Here is a 13,003-nt window from a genome sequence, read left to right on the forward strand (position 1 = left end):
GGTGGAGATGAATCAGCGTATAGGGAGGAGGTTCAAAAAGTCTCCACATGGTGCCTAGAGAATAACTTGCACCTAAATATCAGCAAGACAAAGGAGATGGTGTTGGACTTTTGGAGGAAGAGAGGGGAACTAGCCCCGTTGTATATCAGGGTGGGTTGTGTGGAGAGAGTCTCTTCCTTTAAATTCCTGGGAGTTTACCTTAGTGAAGACCTCACTTGGAAAATCAATACAACCCAGGTGGTTAGGAAGGCCCAACAGAGACTCCATTTCCACAGGGTCCTGCAGAAGAACAAGGTCAAACAAAAATTGATGATATCCTTCTACCTGGCCACAATAGAAAGTGTCCTTTCATACTTTATTACAGTGTGGTACACTGGTTTGATATACATCTATATTCTCTGCAGCCAAAGATGGAGAAGCTCTATACAGCCACTGGGCCCATCATCTCCTAGCAAATAGAAGGGGAAGAAATGGAGGCAGTGAGAGATTTTACTTTCTTGGGCTCCATGATCACTGCAGGTGGTGACAGCAGTCACGAAAGTAAAAGACGCCTGCTTCTTGGGAGAAAAGCAATCACAAACCTAGACAGCATCTTAAAAAGCAGAGACATTACCTTGCCAACAAAGGTCCCTATAGTTAAAGCTATGGTTTTCCCAGTAGTGATGTATGGAAGTGAGAGCTGGACCATAAAGAACTGGCACTGTCGTTATGACCACCTGCCCCGGGTGTAGCCAGGATTTCTTTTATTGGGGGGGGATTAGGGTTGCCATATTTTGAAGAGCAAAAAAGAGGACGCCGTGAAGATTCTCATTTTAAAGACGCCTACTATATGTAGGCTATAGAAGCTGTGATATATTGCTGGGGGGGGGGGCAGAAGATGAGAAAAGATGGGGAAAGCAAGTCTTCAGTCACCAGTCTTATCTAGGACTCATCCAGAAAGTATAGCCAGAGACATGAAAAAGAGGATGTGTCCTGGAAAAAGAGGACACACGGCAACCAGGGGGGGGGGGCAGAACTGAGTTACCTGCGACACAATTGGTCAGTTAAGTATTTTTTTTTTATTTACTTGATTAGGGGGGCAGTTCCCCCCCGAACCCCTGGCCACTCCACCTGCAACCAGGGGCGAAGGAAGGGGGTGCGGTAGCTGTGGGGCAGCCCCGGGTGTCCCCACTGAGGGGGGTGACAAAATGCCGGGCGGCACTCACCATGGGGCCTGCAGTGGGCCCAAGGCCCTGCGCTTTCCAAACACTTTGCCCACTGCCTCCCCCCCCCCCAGCTGAAGGGTGACTGAGTGGGAGGAGGCAGACAGACTCTGGAGGCCCCACAGTGCGCCCTGCCCCATGGATGGCTTGCCCCACCCTCGCCCTGCCCCTATGGGCAGCTTGCTCCCCAGGCGCCCAAGCGGCTTCCTCCGCCGCTGACTGTCCCTGGCAGTAATACTGGTTTTAGCTCTGTCACTGGTCAGAGCTGAAGTTGGGATTTACAACTTTAAAACGAGATGCTACAAATTTTCCCTTGTGATCTCCATAGTAGACAATTTTAAATGTTGCTTGTAGATAGAGAGGGGGGGGTAGACAGCTTTAAATTTCTTAGCATTTTCTTAAAGCATTTTCTTAAAGCGATAGGCTATCCATTTTGGGGGCCCTGGGGCCCCTCCCCCAAGGAGAACCTCCAAAAAGGCACCCTGTGGAGGAGAGTTTCCTGCCTGTCACTCAAAGAAGAATTCAAACTCAGGCTGCAGTGTCTACCAAAATTTGAATGTTCAGATCAGTGCGATACTTGGGCAAAATGTCCTTAAAAGGCACAGCAGATTCTACACATAGCCAAGCAAACAAAGACATGGATCCAGGAATGAGACATACCCTGGCTTAGGAGCTAACTCCTCTTAAGCCCATAACCCCCCCAAATTTTTAGGGGGCCGGGAACCCCCCCAAAAAACTGTTGATGGCCATTGCCATTTAATTGTGTGTGGTGTGTCATGTGACTATGTAGGGCAGGGCTTACCGCCCGCCCACCCCCCATATTTTATTCAAGTTGGCCCCCCAGCAACCCTGTTATTAGGGAGTGGGGCCGGCACTAATTTCTCCCCCATGCGCAGTGATCCCATGTTGAAAACAAACCCATTGGTATCCACTGTATTAATGCGCCAAGGGACTATTTTATGTGTCCTTATGACTGACAGGTGGTGGAAGGAGCGAGCCAGAATCTAGTGAGTGAGACTGTCCCTGGCAATAATACTGGTTTTTGCCCTCTTACTGGCCAGAGCTGAAGTCTCACTGAAGTTGTTATTTACAACTTTAAAAAGGGATACAACAAATTTTCCCTTGTGATCTCCATAGTTGGCAGTTTAAAATGTTGCTTGTAGATGATAGAAAGATAGACAGACAGACAGAAACTAAATAGATTCAGTAACTCCCTAAAAAGTGTTAGGAGACGCAATACATTTTAAATTTAAAGGAAACAAAGAAAATAAGAAGACCAACAAAGAATTAATCATAGTAAAACAGGGAGAGTAAATTCTGGACAGATGCTAGACTTTGAGAAAGCCCCCAAAGGAAAGCTTAGCCAAGAAAAATTTAAACTAAAAACTCATAAAAAACACCAAGATGAAGATTTTAAAGAGAATCAAGAAAAGCAGATACACCTGATGACTAGAAAAGCCAAGGGAAAACAAAGACACATGAAGGAACACGACGGGCGAAATCAAGTTTTATTTTTCTTTCGACCAACAAGTCTTTGGGTGTACAAAGGAGCAGAGGAAAGGGTAGGTGGAGATGAAGCCTGCTTCAAGCAGAGTGAAGAATAATTGCAGAAAATAGAAGGCTTTTCTTTTAAAAGGCAACTGGAGAAGCCATTTCATAAAAAGAAGGCTGGCGTTTCTGTTGCTGAAGTTATTATTATCATTACTGTTGTTACTATTTATTGAATTTCTATACTGCCCTATACCCAAAGGTCTAAGGGCGGTTCACATAAAATATCAAATGCACCAAATCGAAACAAAAAAACGACCCAAGAACGGGTTTCCAGAGCAGAGACAGCAGGAGTCAGGCTACCCCTGTCCAGAGAGGGGCGCAACTGGGCCACCAGCTGAAGCTGTTGGAGGGCACTGGGGGTCACTGAGCGCCTTCCCTTGTCTCTCGACAGGTGCAGGGCGACCAAGGCCGTTTCCGGGCCAAAAGCAGGCCTAAACCCTGATGGAAATGGATCCAGATATTCAGCTTCTTCCAAGGGCACCTGGATCTGGTCTGCAACCACTCGCTCCAGAACCTCGCTCCAGAAGTTGGAAAAACCAAGACGGGTAAGATTTTAAGACAGGTAAGACTTAGAAGTGAGAAGGGTAGGGGGATCTAAGGGGATCCAGGGGGAAGGAAAGCTGTGCATGCGATAAAGAGCAAAGCAGAGGCGCAGAAGACAACATAGTTCCATTTAATTTCATGTTAGCTCAGGATGCCTTGTTGACAAAAATGCTTTGCAGCCATTTTGTGGTAGCTTCTTGGGGACTATAGATGAGCTCCTTTGCTAATGGGAAGAACTTCCTTTCATTTATAATGTGGCTTCCCAGGAGTAGAATAACAAACCCTCTTGAGCAGCTGCTTAAAAGTGGTGGCATTTGGCACATGAAGCCAAACAAATTGTACTTACTGGGCAACTGCAGAAGAGGGTCACCAAAATATTGTTGAGTTTTTGTTCCTTCCGAAGTGTATAAATCCAGAAGGTTCCAAACATGCCAGCATTTTGCATCCTCGCCAGTAATTCTGTTCCCAGGGGTATTTAGGTATTTAGAATACCCATTTTAAAAGCTGATGCATCAAACTGCTTCTTTTGCTGTAACAGTTGCCTTGCTGATTTCAGTGTGAAAAAGCAAATAAGGCATTTTGAAGAAGTGTGCATGCACACGAAAGCTCATACCAAGAACTAACTTAGTTGGTCTTTAAGGTGCTACTGGAAGGAATTTTTTTTGTTTTGACTATGGCAGACCAACACGGCTACCTATCTGTAACTAAGGCATTTTGAGGGTGAATCTACTGATGGCAATGGGAGAGGTGGCCTGGAGAGGCCTTGGAGTGAGTAGAGGTTTTCACCATTTTGCCAGCCATTTTTAAGCAAAAAAAGTCCAGCAAACATTTAAGCACAAACATATTCACAATTAGGAAGGATGAGCCGTGACCATTTTTTCCTGTACATAAAGGGCAGAATTTTTTTCTGTTATGGTAAGGCTAAAATGACTGAGAAAATATTTGAAATCTTATGAATCCCGACTCTCTGGCCATTTTTACTCATACATAAGGGGGTGGCTGATTGTTCCACTAATGACCAGAGCGGGGCCACACAAAATCATATTAACCCACATTTGTGAAACATTTTGGAATAGAGGTCTGTACCCTTCAATCCTGTAGATAAAGGAGGCATGTAGCTCCCAATTTTCTTTGCCTGGGGTACATGTATGATTGTTTAACGCAGGGAACATGATCCATAAATGCTGAGACTATTCGATATTTAATTTGACCCAGATGGTATTACTGGCTTTTTTGTGAAAACTTGCACAATAGGGTTGATAGTTGCTGGGTTTCCAACAAATACAAAAATCAGGATCCTCACCAGTACTTCTGTTCCAAAGGTAATATATTTTTAAACCTGCTGTAGTGAACTGCTTATTGCCTGTAACCTCTCACTTGGTTACCTTCAACTGCAATCGTAGCTTCTGTTAATAAAACATTTGAATTATCAGAGGTGGCACTAATAACTAACAAGTAATCTCTATATGCTCTATCGTAATCATAGCAGCAATAAATTTGTGTGTCTTCTGGCTGAAGGTGAGTATCTTGTGCTTGGCTGAGGGGAAAATCTCTGTTGTGTTCTGCCTGCAACTCTTTGTACAAAGATTCTTTCAGGTCGCAGTGAGGGGGACCATTCAAGCACCCTGAGCCTGTTGGAGAAAAGGTAGGCTCTAAGTGGAATCATACATCAAATATGCAAACTAAATATTCCAAAGAGCTTGTATTGAGCAACGTTGGTTATTCAATCCCTGTTTCAGAAGAGCTGCAAACTCGAAAGCCTAATGCAGTCACTCTGCGTGCTTCTACCTGGAGGGACTTCTCTTGTCGGGACACCACTGCAGGGGAGGCCCTTTCCTGTGCCATCACCACACAATAAGGTACATCTTTTGGTGGGACGGCCATCCTTGTTTGGTTCCAGCTTTTTTTTTTACAGACCTCAGAGAGCTACCTGTGCCGGAGGCAGATCTGCTCCATTGACAAAAGGCAGTGTCAGAGCTTTTGATCCATCAGGTGAACATCTGCAGTGCAGGATTGAGAGACACCTGCGTCTTGACTGCGCTGCTTTAGGTAACCGGCTGTTTTTGCTCCTGTGTCTGGAGGGGAGGGCTGCTGAAGACCCTAGTCTCTTCCAGGTGCATCTCAGGGACGCAAGAAATAGAATTTTGCAAGCCTTAAGGAAACTTAATGGCAAGTGAACTTCTCACTCCACAATTCAGTGATCTTTTTCAGTCCAATCCTTTTGGGCTGGCTTCTCCATTTCCCCCCGCTTGATCTCTTCACAGTTCTGTCCAAGAGCCCACCACACTCAGGGGAAGCCAGCTCTTCCTGCAGAAGTCAGGTCAGTCAGAACAGCTGGGTTCCAAAAACATTTCTCTGGAATTGGCGGGAATGGGCCGGGGACAAACTAATGAGTCCAAATTGCTTTTCACAGACCAGCAGAAGGAACTTCCAGGCCCATGAATTCACACTTCAGAGGGACAAACAAAAAGGTGAGCATAAAGGCAGAGTTTGAAGACTGGAACCAGTCTCTCTGTTGTGCCCTGCAAATTAATGGCAGTCAACATGGCACTCTGTGACTTAAACACATCTAGGTGAATATCGGATAAAACCTCGATTGTGTTCTGTCTGCAGCTTCATAATTCTTAAGGGTTTTCTTTTTTCCTGAGAGAACATTCTGTATTCAGAGTGTTCTCTCAGGTTTTGCTTTTCACCTTGTTGCATTGGCCAAAAAAAAGCAAAAGACGCTGGTGGTTGGCGCTCCTGGTTTCCAGGACGGGGTTCAAGCCCCTGCGGTGTCCCTGCTTACTTCCAATGCAACCTCTCTCTCTCTCTTCATCTATCTCTCCCCCCTTAAGAACTAAATGAAGCAAAGTGCTCCTCTGATGCATCACTGGTGTGTGTCTAAGACAAGGTGGATTACATGGATGCTTCCCATCCTAGCACTCCTTGCCATAGGGAACAAAATATGTACAGGTGAAACTTGGAAAATTAGATTATCGTGGAAAAGTTAATTTATTTCAGTAATTCAACTTAAAAGGTGAAACTAATATATGAGATAGACTCATGACATACAAAGCGAGATATGTCAATCCTTTATTTGTTATAATTGTGATGATTATAGGGTACAGCTGATAAAAACCTCAAATTAACAATCTCAGAAAATTAAAATATTGTGAAAAGGTGCAGCTATTCAATCCATAACATCTGCAATGGGTTCAGTAGGAAGCACAATCATGGGGAAGGCTGCTGACCTGACAGTTGTGCAGAAAGCCGTCATTGAGACCCTCCATAAGGAGGGAAGGTCTCAAAGGGTAATTGCAGAAGAAGTTGGATGTTCCCAAAGTGCTGTATCGAAGCACATTAATGGAAAGTTATGCGGAAGGGGAAAGTGTGGAAGAAAAAGTTGCACAAGCAGCAGGGATGACCACAGCCTGGAGAGGATTGTCAGGAAAAGACCATTCAAACATGCTGGGGACTTTCACAAGGAGTGGACTGAGGCTGGAGTTAGTGCATCAAGAGCCACCATACACAGATGGATCCTGCAGATGGGCTTCAAATGTATTCTTCTTGTCAAGCTGCTCCTGAACAAGAAACAACGTCAGAAGCATCTTGCCTGGGCTAAAGAAAAAAAAAGAACTGGTCTGTTGCTCAGTGGTCCCAAGTCCTCTTTTCTGATAGGAGCAACTTTTCCATCTCATTTGGAAACCAAGGACCCAGAATCTGGAGGAAGAATGGGGAGGCACACATTGCCAGATGCTTGAAGTCCAGTGTGAAATGTTGATTTGAGGAGCCATGCCATCAGCTGGTGTTGGTCCACTGTGCTTAAATGAACTCGCCCCATTACTAAAACTGGTGGATGCTCACAGCCGTAAACTAAATGTATCAAAAATTACCATCCTTCTATATGCAGATGATATGATTGTGCTCTCATGAACTAGACTTGGCTTAAAGCGTTTGCTAAATGCCTGTATGTACTATTTGTCTAGAATGAAAATGAGCATGAACTTCAATAAAAGCAAAATAATGGTCTTCGGGAATTCTCGTAAGATATATAGTTGGGTTTTTGGTGGGAAACATATCCAGCAGGTATTCAGATTCAACTGTTTGGGGATCACTTTCCATCACAGGCTCCGGTGTTCCTCGCACTGCGCAAGGGCGGTAAATGCCAGCCAGCTGTTTATGCAGGCCATATTGCACTTTTTTGCAACAAGAGGTAACCAACACATCCCTTCTGCCCTCAAGGTTTTTAATGCTAAAGTTAGAGCCAAATGCTCTATGGAATTTCAGTCTGGATGTCAGGGTTTACCCAGTCAGTGGAACAAGTGCAGGCAGCCTTTCTGTTGAAGATTTTCGCTGTCCCACACTGTGTACCTTACGCAGCCTTGTTGTGTCTAGAGGGAAGCCAACAGAAGCTAGAGACAGTTGCCTGGACGAGTTTTCTTTTATGCTGGCTAAACATTTGTTTTTCAGCAGACAAAGATACTTTACTTAGCAAAGTTTTGTCAGACCCCTTCCCTTCCCTTCTCCAGGGCTACAACTGTTTTGCACAAAGTTGGGGCAACTTGGGCTTTCAGAGGATCTCCTGGGTGCTGTGGCTTTTCCAATCGCCAAGGCCATGTTAAAAGTTAAAGAAAGTGAGCAGTTGGGTCCCACAAGGATCAGAACCGCTATTATTTCATTTTTTCATTTTGTGATCTGGAATTAGTGCTGGAGACTATTGAAAAAGGAACTGAAAATGAAACGGTCAGTATTGTAATGTCCCTGTACGGTTCTATAGTGTGGTCCCATTTGGAACACTGTGTACAGTTTTGGGTGCCATCTCTCTAAAACGAATATGGCATAGCTGGAAAAAGTGCAGAAGAGGGTGTTCTCGCTCTGTGTGGGATGGTCATTCTCTTACATGGAGTGTGTGGCTTTGGGGGGGGGGGTGCACAGTGATGGGGATGGCAGACACATTCCTTGCCCCTCTGATCAGCCAGATCAATCCTGGTGATCAACAGGGTGATAGATGTGGCAACCAGATTGCTCTTACATCTAGAATTGGGCAACCAAATGATTAAGGGGGCACAGTGCTTTTCCTTTGAGAAAAGGCTGAAGGGTTTGGAAATGTTCAGTCTATAAAAGGTCTATATAAGAGGGTAGCAAACACAATAGAGGTTAGAAAATTAAATAAGATAAAGTGGTTAGAGAGAACTTTTCGTCACTCTCCCAAAATACTGGCCTATTTGTGCCAAGAGAAAGGAGAAATGGATAGATCTAGCAGGATACACACAGGTGAAGGGAGAACTGAGAAAATCAGAGCTTGGGTTCAATATTAAAAAAACTATAATTTAAACATTTACTGAACAGTCACAAAGATCAAATATGCACAACTTTCTTTTGCAGAGGTCATCCTGCAATTAACTATCAGCTTCATGCAGCCTTCTCCTCTGTCTGTCCACATGCTCATCACATGGAGACCTGAAAGCATAATGCAGAGAATTAGATGCTGAACTTACATTCTTCATTCCTCCTTTCATAACAACTTTCCCTAAACATTTATCTGATCTTTTAGGAAGATATTTCAGGCTTTAGGTGCCATCATAACACTAATGTTTCAAAAATGATAACAACAGGGCATTTTTGACAACTGGAAAAGGCACTTCAGGTGTGGTGCGGCGGTTATGAGTGGTGGACTCAGTAGCAAAGCTGCAAGCTCTGGCACTGCGGGCAGAGAGCAGGTGAGTGCGTGGCTTGTGCGCATCCCAGGAGGCATGGAGTGCGTCCCGGGGGCATGGTGCACTGCACGTGGGGGTGTGGTGTGCATCCCGGGGGCATGGCGAGCATCCTGGAGACGTGGTGTGCCGCCAGTGGGGACGTGGCGCCTGGCGCGCCAAGGGAGCGCAGCATGTGTCCGGGCGGGGGTGGCCGCAATGGCACCTCAACAGAATGGTGGTGCCGGGTGCGGTGGGTTCACTCCACACCCATTCCTCCTGAATGAAGAGGCAACTAAATGGGAAAATTGTTCCATCGTGACCTAGCTCTTTGGTCATGATCACCCTGGAGGCAAGAAAGGCATCTATTATGTGGTCATTTATCCAGTTTGATCCTTTCAGTGTGTCTATGTCATAACCATACACACAGATGTTGGCAACTGAACCCACAAGTTACTCGGTTTGTAGACTGAGTGTGTTGAAGGTACAGTTGTGCCATGGGGGAACTGATGTAGAAATCATTGATTTGCCCAAATACTTCTCACTTTGCGTTGAGAATATGGGGCTTCTATCAAAAGAATCAATATTGGTCACTGTCAAATCCTCTTTCCCACTTTTTGGAGTGGAGGTCATCTGAGGTTGAGCGCTTTCCAGGTCTCTCATAGTCAGTCAGTGATCTGTTTTTAAGGAGTCCAGCTCCTCAGCAGCCTGCACTGAATCAGATGCTGGAACTACAGTTATCTTCTCCTTCAGTCTGGAGAACTTTCTTCCTGAGCTACTCTTCTGCCTTTTATTTTGCTTCAACTGTGTGAGCTGCAACCGGCAAGGCTTCCCTGGTTCCGGTGGCATACCGACAGATTTTTTGGCAGCTATAATATGGTAGCAAGTCCTGGATGATGGGCAAGAGCAGCTCTCTTTCGGAAAAAGGCGGACAACATAATGCTTTCCCTTTACTACCCCTTACCACAAATACACCAAGCTATTAAATTGTTCAGTACCGTAAAGCCCGCTAGTACCATTTGACAAACTGATGGTGCCTTCTCATAGTTTTCATCTTTCTTAGGCCACGGTAGTTCTTCCCTTTGTACAAGATCCAAGATTTGTGATGGATCACAAGCTATATAAGGAAAGACTGTATGTTCTGGCAATCTTGAGTGTCTGATAAACTGAGGCTGCAAATGCAAGCTTCCAGTGTTACATAGTCCACGCAAAGTTTCTCTCCAGTAAAAATTTTGCATTGCATATAAGGATAACACCATTGCTTCCATCGTCATTTCTTTCCATTGTGAAAGTCTTTTTAATGCTGCATGAAAGCTCTCAGAGACATTTGTGGTGATTCCACTTTTTTCTTTATATATGTTCAGTCTCTTTAGAATCCAGGCTCCAGCATGCTTTATTATTGCTTGGTGCAGTTTTTCCTTAAAGTAGTCCAAGAATGCTTTGCTCCAACCTGTCCTGAGTTAATAAAATTTGAATGTGTAGTCTTGCTCAGAATTTGACCTCAGAAGATCAAAAAAGTCAGCAAGGTATACCTTGGTATCCTCTGAACTGGCCCCATGTTTTTTCAACCAAAATACGATGTCTCTGCGGATGTGATTCCAGCACACCACTCTGTGGCTCTTGAGCAAAACATGATCCAAAGACTTTTCAATTCCTTTTTCTTGTCAGACACTAGGACAACTTTTTCTGAATTGAGCAATGGACACTGCTTTGAAAGGGTCTCCTGTGATTGTCCTCTCGCCTGCTGTCATGCATCTTGAACATTACAGGAATCAGTGGTGATTCAGCGAAAAGCACATTTTGAAATAGTAAAGTAGATAGGAAGAAGTCTCCAAGTTGAAAAGTTGTGTCATATGAAAAAAGCATAGGTAAATCTGTCTTCAGTGATATTATTTTCCCAATTTCAGACGAAATATCCTGTAGGCCGATAACAACAATCACTGTAGGAGAGAGAGACATATCATGGATGAAGCCTTCAAGGCGTTCTGTTAATTCAAAAACACTGTACAAATCATCACGACTGATTTGTGAACGTTGTCTTTCAAGCTTGTTTAGTTTCTTACCTAAGGAAACAAAAATCAAAATTGTATGGAATGCTTGTAAAGTACAGTGGTACCTCTGGTTACATACTTAATTTGTTCCGGAGGTCCGTTCTTAACCTGAAACTGTTCTTAACCTGAAGCACCACTTTAGCTAATGGGGCCTCCTGCTGCCACTGTGCTGCCGCCGTGCAATTTCTGTTCTCATCCTGAAGTAAAGTTCTTAACCCGAGGTAATATTTCTGGGTTAGCGGAGTCTGTAACCTGAAGCATATGTAACCTGAGGTCCCACTGTAGTCATGAGAGGTCATTTCATACAACAAAATGCTGTTAAAAAAAAGAGAGAGCCAGGGAAGCAAAGAAAAAAGAAATTTTGGATGCCATATCAAAGAAAGAAAACGAATTAGGAAAAAACCTAAATAAACAATCGATAAAACAGGCAAGAAAATGATTACAATCACAGCATTCAATGATAATCAATGAAGAAATAGCATGGAAAGTTAAAAAAATGAAGCCGAAATTCTTTGAGCATGCAAACAAACCCGGAATGTTGTTAGCATGGCAATTAAGGAGAAATCAACAGATGAATTATATATATATAGGTAAAATTCATTCCAATGGGAAATTTCTAGATAAAACAAAAGAAATAAGGGAAGCCTTTTAAAAATATTTTCAAAATTTATACAAAAGAGGAAATGAAAAGGCTATCAACATACAGGAATATATAAAAAAGAGTAAACTGCCAAAGATAAAACAAGAAGAGATAGTATTCTTAAATATACAAGTAACAGACCAAGAAATCTCCGAGGCAATAAGGCAAATAAAGGTGGGCAAATCACCAGGAACAGATGGATTATCAGCAAAGTACAATAAAAAAATTTAAAGAACACCTTGTAAATCCAATGAAAGATATAATGAATGAAATATTAACAAAAGGGGAAATTCGAGAAACATGGAAGCAAGCTTATATTACCTCGATTCCAAAACAAGATACAGATTTGACCTTGGTAAAAAAATATAGCCCTATTTCAGTTTTGATCAATGATTACAAGATATTTGCTAACATTTTAGCTAATAGATTGAAAAAGGTCTTAAATGTTTAAATACAGACCAAGCGGGATTCCTTCCAGGTAGGCAGAAGAAAGATAAAATAAGAAATATTTTAAATGTAATAGAGTATTTAGAAGTAAGAAATGAGAAAAAAGCAGCAATGATGTTTATAGATGTGGAAAAAGTTTTTGATAATGTATCTTTGGACTTTATAAGGAAAGTGATGGAAGAAATGGAATATGGAGAAAAAAGGGATACAAGCTGTATACACAGAACAATGTGCAAAACTAATTATTCACCAGGTGATAACTAATGAATTCCAAATTGGAAAAAGGAATGAGAAAAGGATGTCCGTTATCACCTTTATTATTCATTCTGGTCCTGAAGGTTTTGAGCAGAAACATAAGAGCAGACAAACAGATTGTGGGAATAAGAACGGGGGAAATGAATTTAAGTTGTAAGCATTTGCTTGTTGACTTGGTAATTACAGTTGAGGAAACAAAGCTATGTCTCCCTAAAGCTTTTGAAAAAATATAAGTTTGGGCGAGTGGGAGGATTTAAATTAAATAAAGGAAAGACAAAAAAACTAACCAAAAAATGATGACAATGACAGTTCTCCTGGACAATGACAGTTCTCTTTCTCAAGCTCTGGGAGGAAGACCTTTCATTGCCTACAGACAGCCACCCAATCTTAAACAACTCCTAACCCACAATAATACTACAACCAGACTTAACACGGACACTGGCACCAGAGCCTGCAATAAACCCAGATGCCAACTTTGCTGCCACATACACCCGGACAACACCATTACTGGCCCCAACAACATCACACACACCATCTCTGGACTATTTAATTGCTCATCGTCTAACATTGTGTATGCCATCAAATGCCAACAGTGTCCTTCAGCTCTCTATATTGGACAAACAGGCCAAACCTTACGCC

The 13,003-nt window shown here is 43.1% G+C and overlaps 1 protein-coding gene and 1 long non-coding RNA gene across 2 annotated transcripts in view; both read left to right on the forward strand.

Annotated features, from left to right (window-relative positions):
- Positions 1-13,003, forward strand: part of LAGE3 (L antigen family member 3) — a 143,489-nt gene that overhangs the window by 23,270 nt on the left and 107,216 nt on the right. The gene's annotated exons all lie outside the window — the stretch shown is intronic.
- On the forward strand, positions 4,034-7,059 carry LOC114587685 (uncharacterized). The gene is made up of 4 exons (XR_013391152.1): positions 4,034-5,155; positions 5,561-5,616; positions 5,710-5,767; positions 6,957-7,059. It is a non-coding gene; the product is annotated as an uncharacterized LOC114587685 (long non-coding RNA).

Source organism: Podarcis muralis, chromosome 17 (genome assembly GCF_964188315.1).
Source record: "Podarcis muralis chromosome 17, rPodMur119.hap1.1, whole genome shotgun sequence".
NCBI lineage: Eukaryota > Metazoa > Chordata > Lepidosauria > Squamata > Lacertidae > Podarcis > Podarcis muralis.